This window comes from Triticum dicoccoides, chromosome 5A (genome assembly GCF_002162155.2).
Source record: "Triticum dicoccoides isolate Atlit2015 ecotype Zavitan chromosome 5A, WEW_v2.0, whole genome shotgun sequence".
In the NCBI taxonomy this organism is placed as follows: Eukaryota; Viridiplantae; Streptophyta; class Magnoliopsida; order Poales; family Poaceae; genus Triticum; species Triticum dicoccoides.
In genome coordinates this window covers 537,373,707-537,395,668 of record NC_041388.1, presented here as the reverse complement: position 1 = coordinate 537,395,668, position 21,962 = coordinate 537,373,707, and positions in this window count along the sequence as shown.

The following is a 21,962-nucleotide window of genomic DNA, read 5'->3' as shown; positions in this document are numbered from 1 at the left end:
CCCTTTATGCTGCGAATGAAGTTTGGAGATCCTAAGTATGCCCCTTTGGACCAGCTGTGGAGCACTACGGACGCGTATCTGGACTTAGCAGCGAGTGCTACCGATGCAGCCGAATACTTCCGAGATCAAAAAGATTGCAAAGTGGAAAAGCTGTTCTGGTCACAATTTAACATTCCAGAGCGCCCGCTTCCATTGACTGATCGGTTGGCTGAATGGGCCGAGCTTAATAGATTGTCCGGACTTGCCATGAGGTCTGTTGTGGATCATCTGGGGCTAGAAGGGCCAAAGCCGAACAGTTATTTTAGTTTGGTGCAGCAATTCCTTGGTGCAGTGCCACGTATCAACGTGATGAAGAGGTCGACGTGCGTAGAGGATGCGCGGATGGCCCTTTCCCGTGTCAAGACATACTGGGCAGAGATGGACGCCACCGCCATTGCAGCCCAAGATTCGGACGAGAGCCGAGTACCTGCCGAGCACTACTTTCGAGAAGTTCTTGAGGGCGCTCGTTCAATAGAAGCGCAGTGCTCGAAGAATATTATGCTCTAATGGCATGTATTCTTATCGAAAAATGATGTTTTACTGAATTGTAAAGGCTATTTTATATTTTTGCCTGAAAGAATTATAATACCTCCTGTGCGGCCGTTTATGTATATATGTATATAACCTGAAAGATGGCAGTCGTCGGCTTCAGCCCCCACGCATATAATGCAGGGGTGTTTGCAGAAGACGCACGTTCACACTTGATCCAACGTCTTTGTCCATTAAGGAGGTGATGGTGGAGCGAACTAGGCAATCAGACTATAATGCTTTAACACTTTCACTTAGCCAGAGGAGTTTGACGGTGGGGCTACTATATAGCCCCTGGTTGCTCCGCGCTCGTCCAAATTCGGGGCGCGTACATGCCTGGCCGGGAAACGGCCCTTCGTTAAGGCGGAGTAATCCCGAAGATTCCGCTAGGTCATCGAGTGGTTGACCAGTCTCACGCTATATCATGATAGTCAGTTTTCGGCTTTCTCTACTGAGGTGCTCGTCCGGATGAACCAGGGCACAATCGCAGTAGTTCTCCTGGTGGCGCCTTAGCCGATAGAGCAGAACGTAAGGCAGCAAAACACAGGAGCCGGGCAAACCCAACATTTGACCAAAGACATGATTTGGAGCTGATGCATATAAGGCCATCCTCGCGATGCCGAACACTTCCTAAGGTATTCGGTCTTTATGATGTAAACCGGGCTAAATAGTGCCGTTTGTAATAAGCCCCTAGTGTCCAGGTACGTGCGATATTCTGACGTGGCCACATGCCAATAACGTCAGCATCCTGCTCGATTGTACGGAGAATCCGGGGGATGTGTATCAACAAGAGATATTAAACACTACAAAAAAAGACACATCCATGACATTTTGGGCCGAACGAATTTTTTTTCTGTCATACATATGACACTTCTATGACGATAATTGTGACAAAACCCGGTATCATCATAGATGTGGTGGGCTCCTACTTCTATGACAAAAAAATCATGACAGAAAATGGGCTTTTCGTCCTGGGCGGGCCGGAGACGCAGCTGCATGACATTCTTTGGGCCGTCCATGACGGAAAAAACCGTGGTAGAAGCGAGGGGGAGGAAAATTTCGGGGAGTTCCCGGTTACGGTGGGAGGTCGGGGGCCGAGCGATGCGCGTTTCTCTCGTACACGTACGCGCGTGTGTGCGAGGCGTTGGCTCTAACTGAACCCGAGTGAGGCGTTGGGCTCTAACTGAACCCGAGCGATTGCACTGCAGGCTACGCGTTACTGAACCCGAGCGATCGATCGATGGCTGTTAACTGAACCTGATCGAGCGATTCCTTGGCTACTACTACTAACTGAAGCCGATCGATGCGGCCTCTGGATGAACAGTGAGCGTTGCAGGGGGGTTTGCATGAACAGTTCCCGGTGGGGGTGGATGAACAGGACCCCGTGGTGTTGCCTCTGGATGAACAGGACCCCGTGGTGTGGTGGAGGGCTGGATGAACAGTAGACGGTGGAGGGGTGCCCGTGGAGGGGTGGATGAACAGGACCCTGTGGTGTGGAGGGCAGGATGAACCGTAGACGGTGGAGGGGTGCCCGTGGAGGGGTGGTTGAACAGGACCCCGTGGTGTGGAGGGCTGGATGAACAGTAGACGGTGGAGGGGTGGTTGAACAGTAGCCGGTGGAGTAGCGCGCGGTGGAGGCTGGATGAGCAGGAGCCCGTGGAGGCTGGAGGAGGTCGACGGTGGATGAACAGTAGCTCGTGGAGGCTGGAGGGGGTCGACGGTGGAGATGAACAATATCCCGTGGAGTCCCGTTTTGCGGTACGCCACACCACGCATTCCGTTGCCTCCCCATGAACACGACGACGATGTTGTTTCTCCGTTCCGACCCAGCCATGTACACGAGCCCTCACCGTACGTATGCGCGAGTAGGCGTTCGAGACCCCGCCCGTATGTACACATATGTGGCCGTATTTTCTTTCTTGCACCCTGGCCACTGTACGTACGTGTACATGCTACGTGCGCGCCTCTACTACGACACGTGCGCGTCTCTACTATGACACGTGCGCGCCTCTACATCGACCAGTATGTACGTACACGTTCGCGACCAGAATGAAAACGCTACGTACGCTTCGACCAGGTGGGTCCCGACTATCAGGCACTTCCTTGCCTGCGAAGATGTAGCTGGTCGGTCCCAGCAGTCAGGGGGCGAATCGTTTTGTTTTTGCCCGGACGCACTTCCTTGCGTGCGAAGATGTAGCTGGTGGGTCCCAGCAGTCGGGGGGCTGGTGGGTCCCAGCAGTCAGGGGGGCGAATCGTTTTGGTTTTTTTTGCCCGGACGCACTTCATTGCGTGCGAAGATGTAACTGGTGGGTCCCAGCAGTCAGGGGGGCGAATCGTTTTTTTTTGCCCGGACGCACTTCCTTGCGTGCGAAGGTGTAGCTGGTGGGTCTCAGCAGTTAGAGGGGAAATGTTTTTTCGCGAAATATGGTGGCCCGTCCGGTGGGTCCCTGCTGTCAGGTGGAGGAATCATTATTTTCCGTGTAATAAGGAGGCACTTCCTTGCTGCCGCCGTGGACCCAGCTGTCAGCCTCTCCACCTACAGTCCACGTCCGATGGAAGTCGTTCCTTGACCACGTTGACCACGCCGCGCCGAGAGCACCAGGGCGGTGGACGACGGCGAGGCCTAGGAAGGGGACGAAGCGGAGCCGATGAAGACGTGGCAGTGGATGCCCACGCGGAGAGGAGTATGAGGGTTCACTCGTTCGGCTGCGGTGTGAGGCTGCCGTCGCCGCAAGGCCTGGCCAGCGGTGGGAATAGTAGGGGGCGGTGAGGCCTCCGCGGTAGCACAGCCGGCCACGGGAGGCAGGAGCAGGCGGCACGACCGGCGCTGCTTTGGGCGGCTGGAGCAAGAAGACCAGAGGTTGAAGAAGCACTACGGCCGTTGGATGGACATCGTACGGTCACTGCAGCTAGAATCGTTTATATGGACTAAGTTGACAAAGCCCTTGGTACGTCAACTCAGTAGGCCCACAGGTCAGCTTCCGAAACGGTGCGTCCCAGATGTCAGGGGGAATCATTTTTTGGGCGGCTGAAGCTAGAATATCCGAGATTGAAGAAGAAGCACGGCATCCGTTGGATGGACATCCAACGGTCACTGCTGCTAGAACCGTGTGTTGACTATAAGTTGACAAAGCCTTGCATACGCGTCAACTCTGTTTTTTTAGGGGACGCGTCAACTTAGTAAGGCCAGAAGTGTGTGGCAGAGAACTTATAGCCCATTTGAGATTTGTAAGAATGTGCAGCCCATTTTTGAATTCTAATGGAATTTACTACAGCCCATTTATAGTTTGTTAAAAGTACAGCCCATTTCAACCAACCGTTCAAAACAGAGTTCAATAAAATTTCCCACATTTTGATGGGATCCGAAATATTTTTTTCCCAAAATTTCTAGTCAGATTAAATAAATTTATAGTACGTAAAAATCCAATGAAACATTACGCTCGCAACAATTAATGAAATTAAAATTATCAATATCCAAAAATAATATTTTATAAAGTAATCACATGTTTGGTGCATTTTTTTATAGTTACTGCCTAGTTTTTATAATTACATCCCATTTATTATTTCTTAAAGCCCATTTTCTTGTTAAGCCTAATGCATCCCTCCTAGGAAAGATTTGCAGCCCAGCGGGGCGGAGAATAACAACTTGACCTTGCCTGGGTATTCCTAAAAAAAGTATAGCTGGGCTAGCCATTTTCAGCTTGAAAAAAATTAATATCTGGGCTGGATATCTGGCCTGGGCTAGATGGGCCACAGCCCGCCCAGTTAATACCTACAGCGATGTTTTCGTTGTTGTTCAGAGGAGAAAAATTAATATCTGAGCTAAACATCAAAAAACTCTGCAGTGCTCACACCTCAAAAACACAAATACTGCTCGAGCTGCTTGGTCCCAGTTGTCGGCCACTTCTTGTACAATTCTCTCGTTTATTGACTACTACATAGGTTGACAATGGTGTGGGACCGTGATGTCAGGAAACCAGGGGGAAGCAAAATAAATTACTCCAGCGAGCGCTTCCACCTCTGCCTCGTTGTCTCCCGTGGAAACCCCTTTCCTCCCTTTTTTTTGCTCGGGCAAGGACCAATGCATGCAGCACGTACATGCGGTTATTAGGCAAGAAATAAAAGCGCTTTGCATGCTATGAATTACGATGGCCTGCATGGGTAGCTAATAAGTCACCCTCTTAAATGCTGTGATTAAATGTTGTGTTTAGAAGAGAGAAATATTCTTCTTTTCCACCAATCTGCTTGCACCTAGGTCGTGATGCACCTTCTAATACGACTTATTCCCCTAGATGGAGGGAGTATAGTTTTATACATACATATATATAATAAGGAGGCACTTGCGTACGTGAGGCTATGGACCTGGTGGGTCCCCATTGTCATCCTCTCCAAGTAAAGTCATCTCCTCGCCCGCGCGCGCTTTCCGCCCGAAACAGTCAGCGCTGCCCGCCCCGCTTCCCGGAGCACGTGATTGCTCTGCCTTCAAATGACACAAGTGTCGTCCGTCCGTCCATCTACCGCCCACATTAATGATACGCGGTTGCCGAGGCGGCTACTCCGGCGCCACACGTCCGTCCCTCCGCCCGCCCACCATTGCTATATAAACTCTTGCGCCGGCCATAGCCGCAGTCATCCGCATTTGTTCCCTTTCTCCTATCCACACCACTACTGCCCACCATGGCTTCCTCGCGCTCCAGCGCACTTCCGGACGGCGGACTGTTGGAAATATGCCCTAGAGGCAATAATAAATTGGTTATTATCATATTTCCTTGTTCATGATATTCGTTTATTATCCATGCTATAATTGTATTGATAGGAAACTCAGATACATGTGTGGATACATAGACAACACCATGTCCCTAGTAAGCCTCTAGTTGACTAGCTCATTGATCAATAGATGGTTACGGTTTCCTGACCATGGACATTGGATGTCGTTGATAACAGGATCACATCATTAGGAGAATGATGTGATGGACAAGACCCAATCCTAAGCCTAGCACAAGATCGTGTAGTTCGTATGCTAAAGCTTTTCTAATGTCAAGTATCATTTCCTTAGACCATGAGATTGTGCAACTCCTAGATACCGTTGGAATTCTTTGGGTGTACCAAACGTCACAACGTAACTGGGTGGCTATAAAGGTACACTACGGGTATCTCCAAAAGTGTCTGTTGGGTTGGCACGAATCGAGACTGGGATTTGTCACTCCGTGTGACGAAGAGGTATCTCTGGGCCCACTCGGTAGGACATCATCATATGCGCAATGTGACCAAGGATTTGATCACGGGATGATGTGTTACGGAACGAGTAAAGAGACTTGCCGGTAACGAGATTGAACAAGGTATGGAGATAGCGACGATCGGATCTCGGGCAAGTACTATACCGGTAGACAAAGGGAATTGAATACGGGATTGATTGAATCCTTGACATCATGGTTCATCCGATGAGATCATCATGAAACATGTGGGAACCAACATGGCTATCCAGATCCCGCTGTTGGTTATTGGCTAGAGAGTTGTCTCTGGCATGTCTACGTGTCTCCCGAACCCGTAGGGTCTACACACTTAAGGTTCGATGATGCTAGGGTTATAGGGAATAGATGTACGTGGTTACTGAATGATGTTCGGAGTCCCGGATGAGATCCCGGACATCACGAGGAGTTCCGGAATGGTCCGGAGGTAAATATTTATATATGGGAAGTCATCATGCGGTCACCGGAATAATTCGGGGGTTACCGGTATTGTACCGGGACCACCGAAGGGGTTCTTGGGGTCCACCGGGAGGGTCCACCTGCCCCGGAGGGCCCTATGGGCTGTTTGTGGAGAGGGACCAGCCCCTTAGTGGGCTGGGCGCCTCCCCCCTAGGGCCCATGCGCCTAGGGTTTGGGGGAACCCTAAGGGGGGCGCCCCCTTGCCTTGGGGGCCAAGGCAACCCCCCTGGCCGTCGCCCCCTCCTTAGATTGGATCTGAGGGGGCCGGCCCCCTATCCCTTGCCCCTATATATATGTGGGGGGTGGGAGGGCAGCCGCACCCAAGTTCTGGCGCAGTCCTCCCCCTCTCCCAAGTCCTACTCCTCTCCCGCGGTGCTTGGCGAAGCCCTGCAAGATTGCCCCGCTCCTCCTTCACCACCACGCCGTCGTGCTGCTGCTGGACGGAGTCTTCCCAACCTCTCCTTCTCCCCTTGCTGGATCAAGGCGTGGGAGACGTCACCGGGCTGCACGTGTGTTGAACACGGAGGCGCCGTGGTTCGGCGCTTAGATCGGAATCAACCGCGATCTGAATCACTACGAGTACGACTCCTTCATCCGCGTTCTTGCAACGCTTCCGCTTAGCGATCTACAAGGGTATGTAGATGCACTCCCCTTCCCCTCGTTGCTAGATTACTCCATAGATTGATCTTGGTGATGCATAGAAAATTTTAAATTTCTGCTATGATCCCCAAACAGTGGCATGATGAGCTAGGTCTATGCGTAGTTTCTATGCACGAGTAGAACACAAAGCAGTTGTGGGCGTTGATATTGTCAATTTACTTGCCGTTACTAGTCTTATCTTGATTCGACGGCATCGTGGGATGAAGCAACCCGGACCGACCTTACACGTACTCTTACGCGAGACAGGTTCCACCGACTGACATGCACTAGTTGCATAAGGTGGCTAGCGGGTGTCTGTGTCTCCCACTTTAGTCGGATCGGATTCGATGAAAAGGGTCCTTATGAGGGGTAAATAGAAATTGGCATATCACGTTGTGGTTTTGGCGTAGGTAAGAAACGTTCTTGCTAACAAACCTATAGCAGCCACGTAAAAATTTGCAACAACAATTAGAGGACGTCTAACTTGTTTTTGCAGCATATGCCGTGTGATGTGATATGGCCAAAAGGATGTGATGAATGATATATGTGATGTATGAGATTGATCATGTTCTTGTAATAGGAATCACGACTTGCATGTCGATGAGTATGACAACCGGTAGGAGCCATAGGAGTTGTCTTAATTTATTTATGACCTGCGTGTCAACATAAACGTTATGTAATTACTTTACTTTATTGCTAAACCGTTAGCCATAGTAGTAGAAGTAATAGATGATGAGACAACTTCATGACGACACGATGATGGAGATCATGGTGTCATGCCGGTGACGATGATGATCACGGCGCCCCTAAGATGGAGATCAAAAGGAGCAAAATGATATTGGCCATATCATGTCACTATTTGATTGCATGTGATGTTTATCATGTTTTACATCTTATTTGCTTAGAACGATGGTAGCTTAAATAAGATTATCCCTCGCAATAATGTCAAGAAAAGTGTTCCCCCTAACTATGCACCGTTGCGAAGGTTCGTTGTTTCGAAGCACCACGTGATGATCGGGTGTGATAGATTCTAACGTTCGAATACAACGGGTGTAAGCCAGATTTACACACGCAATACACTTAGGTTGACTTGACGAGCCTAGCATGTACAGACATGGCCTCAGAACACGAAAGACCGAATGGTCGAACATGAGTCATATAGAAGATACGATCAACATGAAGATGTTCACCGATGATGACTAGTCCGTCTCACGTGATGATCGGACACGGCCTAGTTGACTCGGATCATGTATCACTTAGATGACTAGAGGGATGTCTATCTGAGTGGGAGTTCATTAAATAATCAAATGAACTCAATTATCATGAACATTGTCGAAAGGACTTTGCAAATTATGTCGTAGCTTACGCTTTAGTTCTACTGCTTTAGATATGTTCCTAGAGAAAATTTAGTTGAAAGTTGATAGTAGCAATTATGCGGACTGGGTCTGCAAACTGAGGATTGTCCTCATTGCTGCGCAGAAGGTTTATGTCCTTAATGCACCGCTAAGTGAGCTAAACCTCAAGCGTCAGTTGTGGATGTTGCGAACATCTAACATACACGTTTTGATGACTAAATGATAGTTCAGTGCGTAATGCTAAATGGTTTAGAATTGTGGCACCAAAGACGTTTTTGAAACATCGCAGAACATATGAGATGTTCCAAGGACTAAAATTGGGATTTCAGGCTAGTGCCCACGTCAAGAGGTGTGAGACCTCTGACAAGTTTCCTAAGCCTGCAAACTAAGGAGAAAAGCTCAATCGTTGAGCATGTGCTCAGATTGTATGAGTACTACAATCGCTTGAATCGAGTGGGAGTTAATCTTCCAGATGAGATAGTGATGGTTCTCCAAAGTCACTGTCACCAAGCTACTAGAGCTTCGTGATGAACTATAACATATCAGGGATAGATATGATCCTTGAGCTATTCACGACACCGCGAAAGTAGAAATCAAATAGGAGCATCAATTGTTGATGGTTAGCAAAACCACTAGTTTCAAGAAGGGCAAGGGCAAGAAAGGGATACTTCATGAAACGACAAATCAGTTGCTGCTCTAGTGAAGAAACCCAAACCCAATCCCGAGACTAAGTGCTTCTGTAATAAGGGGAACGGTCACTGAAGCAGAACCACCCTAGATGCTTGGTAGATGAGAAGGCTGGCAAGGTTGACAGAAGTATGTATTGGACATACATTATATTAAATGTGTACTTTACTAGTACTCCTAGTAGCAGCAGGGTATTAGATACCGGTTCGGTTGCTAAGTGTTAGTAACTCGAAATAAAAGGCTACAGAATAAACGGAGACTAGCCAAAGGTGAGACGACGATATGTGTTGGAAATGTTTCCATGGTTGATGTGATCAAACATCGCATGCTTCGTCTACCATCGGGATTGGTGTTAAACCTAAATAATTGTTATTTGGTGCTTGCGTTGAGCATAGACATGATTGGATTATGTTCATTGCAATACGGTTATTCATTTAAGGAGAATAATAGTTGCTTTGTTTATTTGAATAATACCTTCAATGGTCTTGCACCTAAAATGAATGGTTTATTGAATCTCGATCGTAGTGATACACATGTTCATGCCAAAAGATATAAGATAGTAATGATAGTACCACATACTTGTGGCACTGCAATTCGAGTCATATTGGTATAAAACGCATGAAGAAGCTCCATGTTGATGGATCTTTGGACACACTCGTTTTTGAAAAGATTGAGACATGCGACCCATGTCTATTGGTATATATGCATGAAGAAACTCCATACAGATGGATCGTTTGGAATCACTTGATTTTGAATCACTTGAGACATGCAAATCATACCACATGGGCAAGATGACTAAAAGGCCTCGTTTTCAGTAAGATGGAACAAGAAAGCAACTTGTTGGAAGTAATACATTTTGATGTGTGCAGTCCAATGAGTGTTGAGGCACGCAGTGGATTTCGTAATGTTCTTACTTCACAGATGATTTGAGTAGATGCTAAGTATATTTACTTGATGAAACACAAGTCTGAATTATTGAAAGGTTCAAGTAATTTCAGAATGAAGTTGAAGATCATCGTGACAAGAGGATAAAATGTCTATGATATGATCATAGAGATGAATATCTGAATTACGAGTTTGGCACACAATTAAGACATTGTGGAAATTGTTGCACGACTAATACCGCCTAGAACACCATAGTGTGATGGTGTGTCCGAACATCATAACTGCACCCTATTGGATGTGGTGCATACCATGATGTCTCTTATCGAATTACCACTATAGTTTATGGGTTAGGCATTAGAGACAACCACATTCACTTTAAATAGGGCACCACGCAATTCCGTTTCATTCGACACCGTATGAACTATGGTTCAGAGAAAGGTAAGCTGTCATTTCTTAAAAGGTTTGGGGCTGCGACGCTTATGTGAAAAAGTTTTCAGGCTGATAAGCTCGAACCCAAAGAGGATAAATGAATCTTCATAGGACACCCAAAATAGTTGGGTATACCTCCTGTCTCAGATCCGAAAGCAATAGGGATTGTTTCTCGAATCGGGTCCTTTCTCAAGGAAAAGTTTCTGTCGAAAGAATTGAGTGGGAGGATGGTGGAGACTTGATGAGGTTATTGAACCGTCACTTCAACTAGTGTGTAGCAAGGCACAGGGAGTTGTTCCTGTGGAACCTACACCAATTGAAGTGGAAGCTTATGATAGTGATCATGAAACTTCGGATCAAGTCACTACCAAACCTCGTAGGACGACAAGGATGCATACTACTTCAGAGTGGTACGTAATCCTATCTTGGAAGTCATGTTGCTAGACAACAATGAACCTACGAGCTATGGAGAAGCGATGGTGGGCCCGGATTCTGAAAATTGGCTCGAGGCCATAAAATCCGAGAGAGGATCCATGCATGAAAACAAAGTGTAAACTTTTGAAGAACTACTTGATGGTCGTAAGGCTGTTGGGTATATATGGATTTTAAAAGAAAGACGGACAATGATGGTAAGTATCACCATTAAGAAAGCTCGACTTGTCATTAAGATGTTTTTCCGACAAGTTCAAGGAGTTGACTACGTTGAGACTTTCTCACTCGTAGCGATGCTAAGAGTCTGTTGGAATTATATTAGCAGGTATTGCATTATTTATGAAATCTTGCAGATAGGATGTCAAAATATTGTTTCCTTGATGATTTTCTTGAGGAAAGGTTGTATGTGATACAACCAGAAGGTTTTGTCAATCCTGAAAGATGCTAACAAGTATGCAAAGCTCCAGCAATCCTTCTAAGGACTGGAGTAAGCATCTCGGAGTTGGAATGTATGCTTTGATGAGATGATCAAAGCTTTTAGGTTTATACAATGTTTGCTAGAAACTTGTATTTACAAGAAAGTGAGTGGGAGCACTACAACATTTCTGATAAATATATGTGGATGACATATTGTTGATTCGAAATAATGTAGAATTTCTGGAAAGCATAAACGGTTGTTTGAGGAGTGACTTACAAAGGAAGACCTGGATAAAGCTGCTTACATATTAGGCATCAAGATCTATAGAGATAGATCAAGATGCCTGATGATACTTTCAAGGAATGCACACCTTGACATGATTTTGAAAGAGTTCAAAATAGACCAGTCAAAGAAGGGATTCTTATCTGAGTTGCAAGGTGTGAAGTTGAGTAAAGACTCAAAGATTGACCACGGCAGAAGAAAGAGGAAGGACGAAGGTCGTCCCCTAAGCTTTTGTCATAGGCTCTATACGGTATGCCATGCTGAGTACCGCACCTGATGTGTGCCTTGCTACATGTCTGGCAAGAGGGTACAAAGGTGATCTAGGAGTGGATCACCAGATAGCGGTCAAAATTATCCTTAGAGGAATAAGGATATGTTTCTCGGTTATGGAGGTGATAAAGAGTTCGATGTAAAGAGTTACGTCGATGCAAGCTTAACACCTATCCGGATAGCTCTGAGTAGAGATACCAGATACGTATAATGGAGCAACAATTTGGAATAGCTCCAAGTGGAACGTGGTAGCAGCATCTACGATATGACATAAAGTTTTGCGAAATACATATGGATCTGAATATTGCAGACCCGTTGACTACAACCTGTCTCACAAGCATAACATGGTCAAACCCAGAACTCATTGAGTGTTAATCACATAGTGATGTGAACTAGATTATTGACTCTAGTAAACTCTTTGGATGTTGGTCACATGGCGATGTGACCTGTGAGTGTTAATCACATGGCGATGTGAACTAGATTATTGACTCTAGTGCAAGTGGGAGACTGTTGGAAATATGCCCTAGAGGCAATAATAAATTGGTTATTATCATATTTCCTTGTTCATGATAATCGTTTATTATCCATGCTATAATTGTATTGATAGGAAACTCAGATACATGTGTGGATACATAGACAACACCATGTCCCTAGTAAGCCTCTAGTTGACTAGCTCGTTGATCAATAGATGGTTACGATTTCCTGAGCATGGACATTGGATGTAGTTGATAATGGGATCACATCATTAGGATAATGATGTGATGGACAAGACCCAATCCTAAGCCTAGCACAAGATCGTGTAGTTCGTATGCTAAAGCTTTTCTAATGTCAAGTATCATTTCCTTAGACCATGAGATTGTGCAACTCCCGGATACCGTAGCAATGCTTTGGGTGTACCAAACGTCAAAAGGTAACTGGGTGGCTATAAAGGTACACTACGGGTATCTCCAAAAGTGTCTGTTGGGTTGGCACGAATCGAGACAGGGATTTGTCACTCCGTGTGACGGAGAGGTATCTCTGGGCCCAGTCGGTAGGACATCATCATATGTGCAATGTGACCAAGGAGTTTATCACGAGATGATGTGTTACGGAACGAGTAAAGAGACTTGCCGGTAACGAGATTGAACAAGGTATCGAGATACCGACGATCGAATCTCGGGCAAGCACTATACCGGTAGACAAAGGGAATTGAATACGGGATTGATTGAATCCTTGACATCGTCGTTCATCCGATGAGATCATCGTGGAACATGTGGAAACCAACATGGGTATCTAGATCCCGCTGTTGGTTATTGGCCGGAGAGTTGTCTCGGTCATGTCTACGTGTCTCCCGAACCCGTAGGGTCTACACACTTAAGGTTCGATGACGCTAGGGTTATAGGGAATAGATGTACGTGGTTACCGAATGTTTTTTGGAGTCCCATATGAGATCCCAGACATCACGAGGAGTTCCGAAATGGTCCGGAGGTAAAGATTTATATATGGGAAGTCATCATATGGTCACCGGAATAATTCGGGGGTTATCGGTATTCTACCGGGACCACCGAAGGGGTTCCGGGGGTCCACCGGGAGGGTCCACCTGCCCCGGAGGGCCCTATGGGCTGTTTGTGGAGAGGGACCAGCCCCTTAGTGGGCTGGGCACCTCCCCCCTAGGGCCCATGCGCCTAGGGTTTGGGGGAACCCTAAGGGGGGGGCGCCCCCTTACCTTGGGGGGCAAGGCAACCGCCCTGGCCGCCGCCCCCTCCTCAGATTGGACCTGAGGGGCCGCCCCCCCCTCTCCCTTGCCCCTATATATATATGTGGGGGGTGGGCGGGCAGCCACTCCCAAGTTCTGGCATAGCCCTCCCCCTCTCCTAAGTCCTCCTCCTCTCCCGCGGTGCTTGGCGAAGCCCTGCAGGATTGCCACGCTCCTCCTTCACCACCACGCCGCCGTGCTGCTGCTGGATGGAGTCTTCCCCAACCTCTCCTTCTCCCCTTGCTGGATCAAAGCGTGGGAGACGTCACCGGGCTGCACGTGTGTTGAACGCGGAGGCGTCGTGGTTCAGCGCTTAGATCGGAATCAATCGCGATCTGAATCGCTACGAGTACGACTCCTTCATCCGCGTTCTTGCAACGCTTCCGCTTAGCGATCTACAATGGTATGTAGATGCACTCCCCTTCCCCTCGTTGCTAGATTACTCCATAGATTGATCTTGGTGATGCGTCGAAAATTTTAAATTTCTGCTACGATCCCCAACACGGACGACGGACCACAAGGAGATGGCAGCCATTGCTGCCGACCGGCTGGCCGGCAAGCAGCCGGATGACGACGACGTCCCAATGGAGAATATGGTAGTTGACGATCCGGTGCCAACCCCCTCCTCCGCGCCATCCTCGTCGGTGCATTGCACCATGACCATCAGCGAGGCCTGTGCCCAATATATGGATAGTGTGAGGCAGATGCGTCAGGAGCAGTTCCGGGAGGCGCAGGCCGATGCCGCCTACAACCACCATCTCCTCTAGGAGCACCTGCAGGCGGAGGAGCAGATTGCCGCGGAGCGGGCGGAGCAGGAGGCGCTTCTCGACTCGTACCGCTCCGCCCGCAAGGGCCGCCTCGAGCGCTGGCAGTACCGCATGCGGGTGGCGGAGGCTGCGGCCGCCTACAAAGAGGCTAGCAAAGACGGCGATGAAGCGAGCGAGGCACTGTTTGGCGAGACCGAGGATGAGGCAGAGGACAATGCCGGCTCCGACGAGTCCCCGCTCCGCTGGCGTCGACGAGGCCCTGCTCCACCGAGGCCCTGCGGCGCCAACAACGAGGCAGAGGACACCGCCGGCTCCGCCGAGGCCCTGCCCCGCCAACAACGAGGCAGAGGACATCGCCGGCTCAGCTCCGGCGATGTGGCTGGTGGTGCTCCGGCAGTCGACTACGTCATGGTGGTGGCGGCGTTGTCCAGGGGCAGTGGGCGACGCGGGAGGCGCGACGAGCGGGCCGATCTCACAAGGGAGAGGCACAGAAGGTCCGGCGACGGCAGTGGTCACCGGGGCGCCGGCGAGGTGGCGTGCGGCATCGGCGTCGGCGGGTCAGGGGCGCGGTTGCCCCAATCTGGACGGGGGAGGGGAGCGAGGGAAGTGGGGGATCAAGGGGACTGGGGGTAGCAGTTAGGGTTTCGGTCGGGTGTGGGGAAATAGGCCATGTTGGCCAGGGGCAATGGGGTGGGCCGGCCTGCTAGTGGTCAGGTGGGTCAAACGGCCCAGGGGGAAGGGCGCCTTGCCCCTTTTTTTATTTCTGATCGTTTTTCCTTTTGCTTTTGTTCATTCTTTTTTTTACTGTTTTTACTTTACTTGCAATTTAAAAATATGTAGAGGTAGCTCCTAAACTAGTATAACTAAATATACTACAGTCACATTAATTCTTAACCAAAATAAAATAGTTTAATATTTTATAAAATGCCAAAGGCATTTTATTATTAGTTTTTGGTTACTGTTTTGTTTATTTTATTTTTTTGAGCACCTAACTATTTTATCAAAATGTGGTTTCTCCACCATAATTACTCCTGACTTATTTTACCCATCTTGAACATTTTAGTTTTAACTTTTGAAAACCTTTATCGTTTGACTTTAATACAAATTTAGATTTGAACCGTTATGAACTAACCCGAGATTAACTACAGTGACAGAGGTGACATGGCATCATTAGCAGGGAATTACTGTAGTTTAATTATCCGGGTGTCACAATTCTCCTCTACTACAAGAAATCTCGTCCCGAGATTTAAGAGGTGGGGGTAAGGGTGGAAAGTTCTGGTTACGAGATTCTAACGGATCTTCTCGGTCTTGGTTGCTCTTCTCGAAGAGGTCGATCCATTACATTGGCGTCTTCATTCCTCTGCTTCAGGTCATCATGGTGAAGTCGTCCTTTTCTTTGGGAACTCCAACGTACTTACGAATAGGTAAGGGGTAACTGCGGAAGAACGTACCTTACAAGGTTGGCTATCTAGCAGATAACTCAGGGAATGTGGTAGAAAGTAACTCTCGAATAGATACTTAAGAAAATATCAAGAGTAAAGTAAGAAGGTACCATGAGAAGTTTCAAACAGATAGGCAATCGTTCGATGTCTGAAACAACATGCGGAAGGGGTCCAGAGCAACGAGATTGAATATTGCGTCTGTTACCAGAATAGATCACTAGGACGGTGGCCCATGAATTTACATACGAGGCCACGTGCGGGGAATAACTTTGGGAATAGGGGGTGTACAGGAGAGTCAGGTTTCGATCCTGTGGAACTGTGGGTTATGGGCCCACCATGTGGTTTTTTTATAGGAGCAGTGACATCTTGCACGGTCATGATAGCAAGGCATGTCAGAGAGTACCATGTCAGTTATGTCGGCAACAATGTTGGTACCAAGGGTGAGGGACGAAGAGAACCATTTTCCTGCTCGTTGCTACGAGGCGGACCAATAGGCAAAGTTCTCGTCCATCGGTGGTTACCGGAATGTCATCAACAAAAGTAACAGGGTCTTACTGACAGAATTGTACACCGAGGGGTTTACATAAGCAGGGAATTAATACTGCTTAGACCATAATGATCACCAGAAAGGTTAAACCAAATAATGGAAAGGAAAATATGGTTATCAGATATTTCAGGGGTATATCCTTCCCAATGATAAGCAGAGCATGATATCCATAACAGGATATAATGTAGAAAACCCTTTAGGTAAGGGGAGAAAAATTTCATGACATTACCCATACAACGGTGTTCGGATAATTGAGCAGGAACATTTAGCATTGGGATTCAAATGTTCTTGTTGAAAATCGGACTACCACAAACATGCTTCGAGACAGTATTGACATGGTCTTCAAGCAAAGGTCAGGCTTTGGATAAGAAGGATCCATCGAAAACAACTTATTGAATAAGTCTTACCGTTTCCAAATGGAAGAATGGATAACCTTGTTGAAAAGGAATCTATAACAATAGGGCCTCCGGCCAGGTGTGCTAGGCATGACAACACCTTACCGGGTCACATAAAGACCATTGTTATAACTCTTGGAAATATGTTCCAACCATCATATCTGACCGAGATTTAGATCTGATTGGTGTCAGGATAACTCAGACTCAGGATGCCTGAGAAGGAAAGGTGCAACACAATTTGACGAGATGGTGCTGCCAGATTCTCGGGAAATGAACTATGGAAGCAAGTCCTGAATCATGAGTTCATCATTAAACCAAGGAGATGATGAGGAGGTAGCTGGTGGACTTGGCGAAAACTCATCGAGATTCCCAAAATGATGGATTTCCACAATTATGTGAACAAGGAGATAACATTCGTCAGATCAAATGATATAATGATGTATGCCCAAGGAGAACATCCACAATTAAACATTGATCAAAACGTGTACCTGGAAGGATGGACTAAGTAGCCCGATCGATCTTACAATGGTGATTCAATAACCAATAGACTAAGAATCAAGCTATCAACCATTAACTTCAAGCAATAGGGTTGTTAGAAGTTTTGAAATTACACATCAAAGTTAAATGGCTCGTATCCCGGTTAGAAACAACGCGGGGACCAAGATATGAACGGAGATGACGGGAAGTATTACTATATCAAGAATTCTTAAGAGGTGGTGAAATTCTAACAACATTCTTGACATAAAAGATGGTAATACTTCATGGTAGAACATAATACGAGCTGGATTGCAAGTTGCGTCCATAGCATGTATAAGTTTGTGTTGGGGGAAGACAAGAATGTTGTCGATGATAACACAATCATCGAGGGGCAAGGATGGTATTTCCCATCGTGAATTTGATTGATATCCAGGAAGAGCTCAAAATGTTGATGATGATCACGACACAATTGTCTAGAGATTTCACGAAGAAGCAATCAAACAACGACGACATCAAGAAAAAGCAATGGTGAAGCGAAGGGTCATTGGAACCACGGATACAACACACACTCGGAGTCAAGCTTGATGTTCAAGGCGAAATGATAAGACGAGGAAGATCGACGTAAGCTTGGCTCATGTCAAAAGTTGTGCTCCGGGAATAAGGACCAGGTAGCATAGTTAAAATTTAGCACGATAATGATATTGCCGATCAGGCTTGGGATGACCTGAAGGATTATTAAACTCATAAGCAACGAAAATTACTTAGACTTATTGAATCAGAGTGCGGACTCGATTCACTTATCGGTGTTCTCAGTTGACAAACAACCCAGAACCCATGAAGTGACAAAGACAGGGAAAGGTAGTACTTCATCGAAAGTTCATAATATGTAGTGCAATGGCATGATATCCTCGAGATACCAGGTGGTAATACTCGACGAAATATCAAAGTAAAGGTTGGACTGGTGTATTGATCCACATAAGACAAGTGATTAAACTTGCCCAAGAAATGGGATCTAAGAAGAACATATGGTCGAAACCACGATTGCAAAGGATCAATTCACCGTTACCAAAGGATATTATACCAAGGAAAAAGTTATTACTACAAGAATCTTCCATGATAAGTTCCACGTCGGGTCCATGGGCATGAACACAAAGTTCAAGGTCGACTCCCACTTCTTTAATGCATAACCTTTCATTCACTTCTCGTCTTCGAAGAAGTTGCAGTGTTGAAATTTTATCTGGTGAAGCACCAGAGGAGTATGACTCGTGAGAACTTTTGGGTTCTCACGGATTAGAGGAAGACATAGGTTCAACCCATCAGGCATCTTAGTAACATATACCACAAGTTTCAAAAGTAAATACACAAGCTCGAAAGCAGAGCATGGTTGGCCAAGCAGATGATACAATTTACCAAATGCACTATGTATCAGGGGAAGAACTCACAAGGTGATTGAATATGAAGGACACTGTCGGATAACAATCCAACAATGGATCGGGTGATCCACAACGGAGTTGATGTGAGTATCGGTACTCACTCAAAGGAAGAAAGAATGCAAAGGCATCGGATTCAAGAATCACCTGATTAGTCTGATGCTTAAATAGAAAGAAATTATGGTTTCCAAAACGAAGGATCAGAAGTAGACGCTCTGATCAAGGATGGATAAGTTGAAAACACTTAGTTGGACAATCAATAAAGGTTTGAATTGTCGAGAACCAAGTCATGTCCGGAATGACGTCTGAGTCGGAAAGATAATTTTAAAAGGGATAACATGATGACTGCGTGCGTACGCACATATTGAATCAATAGGCTCAAAATGGCTAAGACAAGGGATGTTATCAAGGACTACTAGTCATATGGAATTAACCATAATGCAAGGAGGCAAGAATTTCAAGAATAACTGGCTGCAGAGGATTTTCGAAAGATCAAAAAGTATTCTGAAGAATTTTGTGAGACACATGAACGAGTGAGAAGAACGAATCCTCGATAAATGTGAGGGAAAAAACCATAAAGGTTTTCATGCGAAATAAAACCGCAAGACAGTAAACTCAAAGGATTCTTGGGACAACAGAGAATAGTTCGAGGCATCTTGTAACAACAAGAGCGACGAGAAATGATCATGAGAATAACAAGTGTCTAGGGAAAATATCGAGGGATATCCTCAGAATCTTCTGACGAAGCAGGTGATCTTCCGGAATGAGGGATCTCCGGGAGAAATAGTTACGAGAACCTAGTGTTAGAGTTAGCAAAATCATTTGACACGAATAGAGGAGAGATCAGAGTCCCAGAGTAAAGGTCAAGGAATAAAAGATCCTAATACCACCCAATGGCGATGTGGGCCCCTTAGGCGCACAGCCATGTTAGTAAAAGTTTTGTAATGTCTAGACTCGACTTCGACCAAGGAGTTTGGAAGGGGGATTCCTACAGGCAGTCGGCTCTGATGCCAACTTGTGACGCCCCCGATTCAATTGTACACTAATCATACACGCAAACGTGTACGATCAAGATCAGGGACTCACGGCAAGATATCACAACACAACTCTAAAACAAAAATAAGTCATACAAGCATCATAATACAAGCCAGGGGCCTCGAGGGCTCGAATACAAATGCTTGATCATAGACGAGTCAACGGAAGCAACAATATCTGAGTACAGACATAAGTTAAACAAGTTGCCTTAAGAAGGCTAGCACAAACTGGGATACAGATCGAAAGAGGCGCAGGCCTCCTGCCTGGGTCCTCCTAACTACTCCTGGCCGTCGCCAGCGGGCAGCACGTAGTAGTAGGCACCTCCGGTGTAGTAGGAGTCGTCGTCAACGGTGGTGTCTGGATCCTGGGCTCCAACATCTAGCTGCAGCATTCGGGTAGAGAAATGGGGAAACGGGGGGAACAAGGTAACCGTGAGTACTCATCCAAAGTACTCGCAAGCAAGGAGCTACACTACATATGCATGGATATATGTGTAAAGGGCCATATCAGTGGACTGAACTGCAGAATGCCAGAATAAGAGGGGGATAGCTAGTCCTGTCGAAGACTACGCTTCTGGCAGCCTCCGTCTTGCAGCATGTAGAAGAGAGTAGACTGAAGTCCTCCAAGTAGCATCACATAGCATAAGCCTACCCGGCGATCCCCTCCTCGTCGCCCTGTTGGAGAGCGACCACTGGGTCGTATCTGGCACTTGGAAGGGTGTGTTTTATTAAGTATCCGGTTCTAGTTTTCATAAGGTCAAGGTACAACTCCGGGTCGCCAGTTACCGTGGACACGGCTATTCGAATAGATAAACTTCCCTGCAGGGGTGCACCACATTACCCGACACGCTCGATCCCATTTGGCCGGACACACTTTCCTGGGTCATGCCCGGCCGCGGAAGATCAACACGTCGCAGCCCCACCTAGGCACAACAGAGAGGTCAGCACGCCGGTCTAAACCTAAGCACACAGGGGTCTGGGCCCATCGCCCTTAGCACACCTGCACGTTGCATGGGCGGCCGGAAGCAGAACTAGCCCCCTTAATACAAGAGCAGGCTTACGTTCCAATCCGGCGCGCGCCGCTCAGTCGCTGACATCATGAAGTGCTTCGGCTGATACCACGACGCCGGCTGCCCATATCTTGTCCCACGTGGCGGTTAGTGCATATAAGGTCAACGACCCAACTCAGATCAAATACCCAGATCTCGTTAAGCGTGTTAAGTATCCGCGAACGCCGAATAAGGCCAGGCCCACCTCTCACCCAGGTAGTCTCAACCTGCCCTGTCGCTCCGCCTCAAAGTAACAGTCGGGGGCCTTCGGGAACCCAGGCCCACCACTACCTGGGAGGAACCACCTGCCCCTTCAGCCCCCATCTCCGAACAGTATCACAGGTAATGTAACAGTGTAAAGTATATAGTATATGCCCGTGATCACCTCCCGAAGTGATCACAGCCCAGTAGTACAGCATCGCAGATGGACAAGAGTGTAGGTCCACTGATGGAACACTAGCATCCTATACTAAGTAGTAGGATAGCAGGAAAAGGTAACAACAGTAGTAGCAAGGGCAGGCTATGCAGCAGTATAGGATTAACTGAAAGCAGTAACATGCTACACTACTCTAATGCAAGCAGTATAGAGAAGAGTAGGTGATATCTGGTGATCAAGGGGGGGGGGGCTTGCCTGGTTGCTCTGGCAAGAGAGAGGGGTCATCAACTCCGTAGTCGTACTGGGTAGCAGCGGCGTCGGTCTCGGTGTCTCTAGCGAGAGAAGAGGGGGAAGAAACAATAAATATTTAAGCAAACAGATGCATAGCGATGCATGACATGACACGTATCGGCGCTAGGGGTGCCCTAACGCGGTAAGAGGTGATACCGGTACAGGGGGAAAACATCCGGGAAAGTATCCCCGGTGTTTCGCGTTTTCGGGCAGAGGAGCCGGAGGGGGAAAGTGTTGGGGAACGCGGTAATTTCAAAAAATTTCCTACGCACACGCAAGATCATGGTGATGCATAGCAACGAGAGGGGAGAGTATGATCTACGTACCCTTGTAGATCACAACAGAAGCGTTGACACAACATAGAGGAAGTAGTCGTACGTCTTCTTCCCGATCCGACCGATCCAAGCACCGTTACTCCGGCACCTCCGAGTTCTTGGCACACGTACAGCTCGATGACGCTCCCCGGGCTCCGATCCAGCAAAGCTTCGGGGATGAGTTCCGTCAGCACAATGGCGTGGTGACGATGATGATGTTCTACCGACGCAGGGCTTCGCCTGAGCACTACAACGACATGACCGAGGTGGAATATGGTGGCAGGGGGCACCGCACACGGCTAAGGAACAATCACGAGGATCAACTTGTGTGTTCTAGGGTGCCCCCCTGCCTCTGTATATAAAGGAGCCAAGGGGAGGGGTGCGGCCGGCCAGGAGGTGGGCGCAGGAGGAGTCCTACTCCTACCGGGAGTAG